Source organism: Theropithecus gelada, chromosome 1 (genome assembly GCF_003255815.1).
Source record: "Theropithecus gelada isolate Dixy chromosome 1, Tgel_1.0, whole genome shotgun sequence".
NCBI classification, from domain to species: domain Eukaryota; kingdom Metazoa; phylum Chordata; class Mammalia; order Primates; family Cercopithecidae; genus Theropithecus; species Theropithecus gelada.
The window spans coordinates 200464260-200473477 of record NC_037668.1 but is presented as its reverse complement, the minus strand read 5'-3'; the positions used below and the strand labels follow the sequence as shown (position 1 = coordinate 200473477).

Genomic DNA, 9218 nt, shown 5'->3' with positions numbered 1-9218 from the left:
GACTTGTGAGCTTTTTAAACATATATCCATCTTTAAAAAAAATTCTTGAACTAACCAGGTTCAAAGCAATGTCTGAGCCACACATGAATAAGAGATGGTTTTAAATTTCAAATTCAGTTAAATATCTGAGAGTGGTTTTGTGAGGCAGCCCATCTCACAAATCAATCAATGGCAGGTGAAAGCAAGTTTCAGTTTACCGACCCTGGGTTGGGAGTTGAAGTTAGGGTGTGAGATGGGTGAGCAGGAGAAGTAAGAATAGAGGAAGCAAGAAAATAGACTAGCCGAAGGCATAGTAATTCCAGTTATTACTTCTGACCTCTTACTATATACTAGGTACTATACTAAGTTCTTACAACAACACCATAGCAATTTTCAGATTACCAAGAAACTTTCCCTGTTTTATACATGAATAAACTTAAGTTTAGAAGTTAAGTAAGTTACTCAATTCACGCAGCTAGTAACTGATGCATCCAGACTGAATTCAGCTCCTTCTGAATGCAAATCAGCAACATTGAAATGAGTGGGGGAAATGGAGGAAAGAACTAGAAGCTTGGCCAGTTCTGGGTTCCATCCTTTGCCACCACCCATCAGGGTTCTATAATGCCAGAGCCTCTTTTTGTGTTTCCATCCTCATCACCTCAGAAAGCATGGTGGGATGGAGGGTGAGTCTGGCTGATTCCAAGACATCTCATGGTGCAGACTACAGTTGCTCCATTTGAAGAGCTTGCTTTCATTACAATTGCTGGACACCATCTCCTATTCACCTAGCAAATTAAGCTTGAGGTACAGCTAGGAAGAACTGAGCTCTGGCTTCCTGACCTCTGAGTGAAGCCTGACTTTACTTCTGAAGGAAACTGGAGGCAAATGATTTCCTAGGCACTGAGGTCAGTTATTTCTGTGGACCTTGTATTTATTTGTATTTATTTATTTTTTGTTTATCTATTTTTTTGAGACAGAGTCTCACTCTGTCACCCAGCCTGGAGTGCAGTGGTGTGATCTCCACTCACTGCAGCCTCTACCTCCCGAGTTGGAGCAACTCTCCTGCCTCAGCCTTTGGAGGAGTAGCTGGGATTACAAGTGTGAGCCACCACGCCCAGCTAATTTTTTTTTTTTTTTTTTAATATTTTTAGTAGATACGAGGTTTCACCATGTTGGCCAGGCTGGTCTCCAACTGCTGACCTCAAGTGATCTGCCCACCTCAGCCTCCCGAAGTGTTGCTATTACAGGCATGAGCCACCATGCCCAGCCAATTTTTAAGACAAAATTTCTTTGTATGTTCTGAAGATTTAAAAAAGAAACAGGTAGGGGTGTGTGTGTGTCTGTGTGTGTGTGTGTAAGATATCTGTGAGAACAGAGGACAGTTTTCTGCTTGACCAGGAGCTGAGTTTGCTTATCACAGTTGAACAACAGTTTGTTTGAGGCCTTACTTCCCTTGCTATGTAGTTCATGAAGTGCTGAGGACCTCTGATGGTAGGACTGTTGTATTTGATGTTACGTATGCCACACTGAGAAACAAACTATCAGATGCATTTATTTTGGTTGTTTTTTATCCGGCACCGTTGCCTTGTGTGCAGTTTATAGAGATGAGCATAGATCTCTCCAAGGGTGAAGGCCACTCGCAGACTGTCCAGTACTTCTTTCTCATCTATTTAAACATGCATGGACACTGCACTCACACTGTTCTTTAAATAAGGGCTTTCCATTGAATTAGTAAGTGTAGAACTCACAAAAGAGAGGATGAAAAGTTCTCATATGAAAGCAACCCAGTGCACAAGATCTGAGAGGACCTTGGCCACAAGACCTGCCACTCTAGAAGGAAGCAGCTCATAGGTCCATGCCTGAGCAAAGAGAAGCTTGAGTTGATGAGAAAATGTGAAATGAAGCCCAAAACAGGGGCTTTCCCTGGGTCTCCAAGGTTTATAAATACTTATGGACGCAAAGGCATGGAAAATGACATACCTCTATCCATGCCCAGGAGATGGTGTTGGCAACAGATGTAAAAAGGATTGGAGAACTGTAAGCAGAGGGGGAAATGCCAATTTCAAGAGGCAGCAGCTCCTTGAAAGCACCTGGGATAGCTGAGTCCAGACTTGATTGGTCTCTCTCTACTGTCAGCTCCTCTGGCATCCATGGTCGACCCTATACAAGGCAGTACTTCACCACAATCAGGTTAGTATTGGCTTTGCCTGTTTCATGTAACCCTGTGTTTCCACACATCATCCCCTTCTCAAAACCTCCAAAGGTTTCCCCTTACTGGCACAATGAGCGCCAAACTCATTTCCTCAGCCTCAAAGCTCTTTTCCACTTTTACTTTCAATATTTCCTCAACAATGTGCACGATCAACACTCTAACCTATTAAACCTGATCCATTTGTCACTTAGGGGACCCTCTGTCCCAGTTTTCCCAGAACACAGGATTGTTGGTGCTAGAACCAGGAAGTTCTAACCAAGGCAACAAAGGCAAACTGGGATGAGGAGGTTGCCTATCTAAGCCACCCCTGGATGAACACATTTGAATTGCTCTACTTCCATACCTCTCATGCTTCTCCCCAGCTTAGAATGCCACCTGCTATTTTCTCTACCTGTTAGAATGTATTCATCTGCTAAGGTCCGCATCAAATTCTATCTCCTGGGGGAAGCTTTTGCAGATCTCCCACTGTGACAATCCATTTCTCTTTCCTTGGAGATCCCAGTAGCTCTGGTTGTCTGGAGGACTGTAAGTGGGAGGAATTGAGTAGAGCGGTTGGGAACATGAATTTAGGAGGTAGATAGGTGTGAGTCTGAAATGTGATTGTGACCATTGCTGATTGAATGCAAGTCATTTAGCCTCTCTGTGCCTGGGTTTTCTTGTGGTTAATTGTGGTGGGATGCATAATTAGAATATCTAGCTTTTTGGGAGGTTGTGAAGATGAAATGAAATCATATACATAGCACCTGCCTCATGTGGTATATTGATATACACAATGTTACTATTCTTTGGTTCCTTTATTCAGTGAATATTTGTTGAGTGCCTTCTATATGCTGGGCCCTGTTCCTTGAAACGGAATCAAACAGAATAAAAAAAATGCCCTCAAGGAGGTTAGATACTAATGGGGAGTGGAGGAGACATAAACGTAAACTATACACTGTGGCAGATGGTGATAAATGTTAGAAAAATAAAGCAGCAAAGGGAGATAGTGAGGGCTTTATATAAGGTGGGGAGAGAGAGCCTTAAGCAAAGAGCTAACAAAGGTGAGGGGTTGAGCCATGTAGATATCTTGAGCAAAGAGGCTTCCAGGTAGAAGGAATAACAAGCACAAGGTACTGAGGAAGACTGTGCTGGAGATTTGGGGATGATATGACTGGAGCAGAAGGAAAAAGAAATGTGCTAGGGAACAAAACCAGAGGTAGTAGGAGGGGCAGACCATGGAGGACTGTGGAGGTAACCAAAGTACAGTGGCTTATTCCCTGCACAAGAAAGCATGATCCTGAAAGTGTTTGGGACAGAGAAATCCCATTTTCTGACTTCTCATTTTAAGAGTCGTTCTTGCATTGGGTTGAGGACAGACTGTAAATGTGGGCAAAGGCAGAAACAGGAGGATCTGTCAGGAGACTGTTGTTGTAAAACTGGGTGAGAGAGGAAGATGACTTAGACAAGGGTGCAAGAAGTGAAGGTTATGAGCCTGGTTAGATTTTGGCTCTTTTGGGGGTAAATCTTGGCTCTTTTTGGAGGTAGACCCAACAGGACTTACTAACAGATAGTAGCCTGACTCCACTCAGGAATGACTCGAAGGCTTCTCTAAAGAAGGATAGTGTCACTTGTCAACTGAGATGAAGACTGGGAATGTGCAGGCCAGAGAAGAGTTTAGCTTTGGAGATGTTACATGTGTGATTTCTTTTAAACACCCATGTGGAGGTGTTGAACCATGTGAACCAGGCAAATCTTCCTTCAAAAAAATAAATCTCAGGCTTATTTAGTGGTTCAAGAGGAGGGTAGAGATTAGTGGGGGATAACTAAAGCCCTTCCCTGAGACCTCCCCTAGGTATTACCACCACTACTCAACCAGAAGCTCAGATTCACCATCTTATACTTTTTTTCTGAACCTCCCTCAGTTCTTAGAACAGGACTGGGCACAATTCATTTCTGATTTGTATTGACTAGTGACCACAGAAACTGCAGAGCAGGAACTTTGGATTTCATGAGCTCTTTTAAAACAGAACCTTTGTGCTTCTAAGGCCTTTTCATGAAAGAACCCTGCCCTCCACGTGGAAGCTTTCTGAAGGTACCCAGCGTATTACATCGTCCTGTGTGAATCTTAGTGAGCACTCACGTAGGCAATGCTTGGTGGCAGACAACGTCACTCTTCCAGGTTCTCCAGAAACAAGAGAATAAAAGGTAGAAGATGAATGGCCCTTGCCTCTGAAACAGCTGCTACTGTTCCCGCATCTGCATGGCCAGTTGATTTAGAGATTTGTGAAGAGAGCCTCTGAGCCCCTCACTCCTGCCAAGTGAATTGCCAGGAGCATCCCATGGCAGGAGTTATCATTCTACTCCAGGTGCTGCAGGACAAATGCCCTGGAGTTGGAAGATGAAATACCCTTGCTCCTAGAGGAAGCTGCAGGCACGACCTGGGCACCGTTGTGAAGATGAAGGTTATCCTGCCCTCAATAGCCAGCAACTTGGAGCTAAGTCAATAACACTCATCAAAGACTAATTCCAGAGGGAGGCACCTAGGACTTGCTGTTGCTGAAAGACTGATAATATTGTCAACTCTCCCTCACTTATGCCAATGTGCCTGGAGGTGGAGGTGGGCACCATGGAATATTCGCTCCAAACAATACATAATCCAGAAACCGAAATCATTTCCCTTAATTGTGAATGATATGCTCATCTTTTTGCCTTGTTCAGGCCACACTTTGCAGATATTCCAGATACCAACTGATTTGCCATAGCCCCATTCCCCTCCCGCTCCTCCACTTCCAAAATAAATGTTCTAGAAAAATATTTCTGTGATCAAATACATTTGGCAAATTCTGGGTTAACAAACTGCAATAGGTTTCTTTGTGCAGGATTTCTCAAAGCTTTTAACACGCAAATGCACACTGAAACCTTCCAAAGGGAAAGAACACGGGCAGTAATATTTGAGCAGAAGGACCTGTTTACCAGAAGCACCTATTAAGGCAAGTGTTCCCCTAATCACACTTTGGGAAATGCTTCCTTAGGCTAACATGAAAATGGTTTTCTTTCTCTGAGACTAAATGATGCTTGGGGAAAGGGTCCAGGAGCATGCTGAGGACTGGATTTTTAAAGTGCCAGGAGGTTTAAAAAGAAAACAAAAGACAGGGAGAACTAATCAGTCCAGGAGCATGAGGGGGCCGTCGATTCTCCTGCCTGGCCTTTACTGACTCACTAGCTTCTGGCTGAGGGGTCTGGCTCCATGGGAAGGGCTTTGCCTTCAGAAGTTACCAACAGGCATTTGCTTTAAGACCTGGCTGGCACTATGTAGTGCTAAAGGAAGGAAAAACTGAATGAAGACCACAAAATTTCACCCAAGGCTACTTTGAAGGGGGAGGGCCTATCAAAATTTACATGCACAAAAGGTTTCTCTTAAAACAAAACCCTCAGATATTCTTTGCCACAAAATTTTGGCCAATATTTTCATGTAATGAGAAAATCAGAGAAGTTAATAGGAGGTATAGGGGGTTTCAATCTAACCTGCTCTATCCGTCATTTCCTCTACAATATATGGAAAAGCCATCCTGTTGCTATTTGAACACCTCCACTGGTTGGGGGTCTCACCACCTCCTAAAGCAGCTTGGGCCATTTCAGACACCTCTAAGTGCATGGGTCTAGTACAGTAAACTCTACTCCTGACTAACATGATCCCGAATTCCCAGCATTCTCAGTGCTTGCTGCTTTGAGCATAGTATGCACTAGCCTTTGCCAGTGAGTAATGCAGAACCTAAAATAAAGCAACAATAAGTCAGATAGACTGACAAAATGAACAGAAAGAAACACACAAGGAAAACAGCCAAAAAACAGCAGTCTTCACGTTTTTTACTATTTGGGGAAAAGCAAACCTATGAAGGTGCCTTTTCGGTGAAAGAGGAAGGTTGTTTTGCAGGGAAGACAAGAGGATGTATGTGAAAGTGTTTTGAAGAACTCACTGGGACATACACCTAAGTGTAAGGTATTTATTAGGGGATTAACAGTGGGAGCTATCACAAGGCAGGGAGAGTAGGAGGGGGAGAAAGGGTCTGATTGCTAAGAGGCTAGTAGGAATGAGAGGAAAGCAGTGGAGGACAGGAGCAGGAAAGATCCGGAGGAGTCACGTGCAGAGGAAGCAGGTCAGTAGATGGTTACGTGTCCTCCTGAAAAATCAGTTTCTACTTATGAAAATACTGCGTTGGTCACCACACACCCTCAGCTATGTTGCCTAACTGAGAAATCTGGGCGTCACCCTTAACCTCTTCTTTTTCTTCATCCCACTATTCCTGCCAACCTGTTGTCAAGTGTGGAAGCCCTCTCTCTTAAACACAAGGAAGCTGTATGACGTGTTCCCAGAGAGTAGGTGCGGTGCCCATGATCTTTTAATTAAGATGAACTAAGAGCCTTTTAACATGCAAAGCAATGAGAGGCAAAAAACTTCCCTGTGAAGATCTCACTGTATCACTGGGCACCATTTACCCAATCAAGGGGAGATGTACTTCTGGACAAATGAGGGGTTAAGACTCAGTTTCTGGATCAATGACAGCACCAGAATGAACTAAAAGGCAGGAATGCACTTTGTTGGAAGGATTCTCTGCCTCCCTGCATCTCTGAATAGACAACTGCCTTCCTCATGACGTGTTCTTTACTCTTGGACTCTCATTCAATTGCTCCTGGACACCGTGATGAAGCCACCGGGCATGGCAAACATCACCTGACTTCAGCCTCAGACTCAGCTGAGGTTGTTCCGAACCTTCACTCACACTGGGGTCCTTTAGGGTGCTTAAAACGAGAAAATAAGGGGATGTCCTGAAAGAAGGACCAGGTGGTGGAGTGATGTGCATATGAAGTGGCAGGGGTCTGGTGAGTGTGTGTATGTATGCACACATGTGTGTATATGTCTATGCATGTGCACAGAGGAAAGACAGGTTAAGCTACGGTTTCACATCTTCTCCAGCTGCCTCCATGTGGAAAACTGGAAGATTCTCTGACTCTAATTCACAGAATTCTCTGGGGGGTGGATTGATTATAGCACTTAGAGATACTAATGATTTACAGGGACTGAGAGGTCTCCTGATTTGCCTTCAGGCCTTCAATGACCTTTGTCAGCTTTCTGTCTCCATCCATGGTCTGTCAGCCCAGAACCCATCACACCCAGCCAAGCCCAGTATCATTTTCTGGCTGGAGCAGCTTCCTTAACTTACAGGTCTCTGGACCTTGCCTGCATCTACCCAGTCACCCTTGGTTGACCTCTCTGAATTCAGCCTCTGCCTACCTTATTGCACATGTCCATTCTAGGGATTTCAATATCACATGTCTACTTTCACGTGTAAACCAACATGTGGGACCTGTGGTTAACTGTAAAATGCCACTCTAGGGCATTAAAGATGTGTACTTTATGAAACGCTCTCTAGGAGAAAAAAGTGATAACTCAGCAAGCAGTTTGCTTCATACGAGAATCCTTCCAAGTCTTTCCCTTTGCAATTCAAATTTTGCCCCTTAAATCACCAGTGTGCTTCCTCCTGGGTCCTCAAACTCTGGATGCCAGCCCTTCCTAGTCAGTCCTGTTCTGAGGTGCTGTATATGCCCACGGGATGATGAATGCTTGGAAGTCACCTATTTTTGGCCACCCAAAAGCTCCCATGCAGACATTTACCAGGAATTGTGCAGTTTTCATCTGCCTTTGCATGCTTAAGTGTCTTAATTTTAGGTGTGTGTGAGGCAGTGAATGACTGTTCATTTGAGACTAGGGGGTCTGGTTTTTAGGAGGGGCTAAAAGATTGATGAATCTTGCTGCATTGAACACTCATGGGGTGGGGAGAATATGGTGTGAAGTAGGCATGAACTGTGGAATCAGTCCTGGGTCGCAATCTGGATTCTGACACAGGGAGCCTTAATCTCTCTGAACTTTATGCATGAAGTTGATTATTGTGAGAACTGAGTGAAATAATGCATATAAAGCGCCCGGTACATTACATACATACAACAGGTTCTCAATAATGGCGACTTTTGATTATGATTTATGAGCACCTCTCAGATGTAAAGTGTTAGGTGCTGCAACACCTACAGAGATTTATTTCACATTTGGGTGCAACATCCAGGCTCTCTTTTTTTTTTTTTAAGAGCGCAAATCCACGTTTATTTATTGACTTTTCCTTAGTTTAAATCCTTAAGGGGTACAACATCGCTCGGACTCTGTGTCCAATAGCCTTAGCAGGAAGATTGCTTTGGAATTTGGCACGAACCATGCTGCTGTTTCCGTGGGCCCGAGTTAACTTTCCCCAGATTACTCTGGTTTTGTTTGGTTTGCCGCCGGGAGTCACTATGTTGTTCTTTGCTTTGTATACGTAAGCGCATCTCTAGTTCAAAGAGAATTCTGTTTCATCTCGGGCATAACCACCTTCAGCTTTAAGAAGAACTGTGTGCTCCCTTTGGTTCTGGAGACCCCGCTCATAGCCAGTAAAAACGGCCTTGGACCACAGCCTCCCAAACATATTTTCTTTTAGAAGTCCTGTTCCCAGCAGGCCTCCACAGGAGCCAAGATGGCGGGAAGAGAAAAGCAACATCCAGGCTCTTACTTACCATGTCAATGCTTCTCAGCCCTGGCTAATGCCGTAATCACCTGGAGCTTTTTTTTCTAATTACAATCTTCTGATACTACAGTTGTCCCTTGGTATCCTGGGGGAATTGGTTCCAGGACTCCCTCGGATACCAAAATCCTCAGATGTTCAAGATCCTCATATAAAATGGCTTAGTATTTGCATATAATCTATACACATTTTCCTGTATACTTTAAATCATCTCCAGATTACTAATAATACCTAATACGATGTAAATGCTATAAATAATTGTTATATTATACTTTTAAATGTTTCTATTATTTTTTGTTTTATTGTGATTTTCTTTGCTTTCAACATTTTTTCATTTAAAGTCGGTTGAATCTGTTCATGCAGAACCCACGAATATGGAGGATAGACTATACTTTAAAAAATTCTGACTTAGCAATCTGGGGTGGGACCTGGGAATCTGT

At 43.6% G+C, this 9218-nt stretch overlaps 1 pseudogene; it reads right to left on the bottom strand.

Moving 5' to 3' along the window:
• Positions 1 to 8349: 8349 nt before the first annotated feature.
• LOC112611651 lies at positions 8350 to 8682 on the bottom strand (annotated as a pseudogene).
• Between the last annotated feature and the right edge of the window lie 536 nt (positions 8683 to 9218).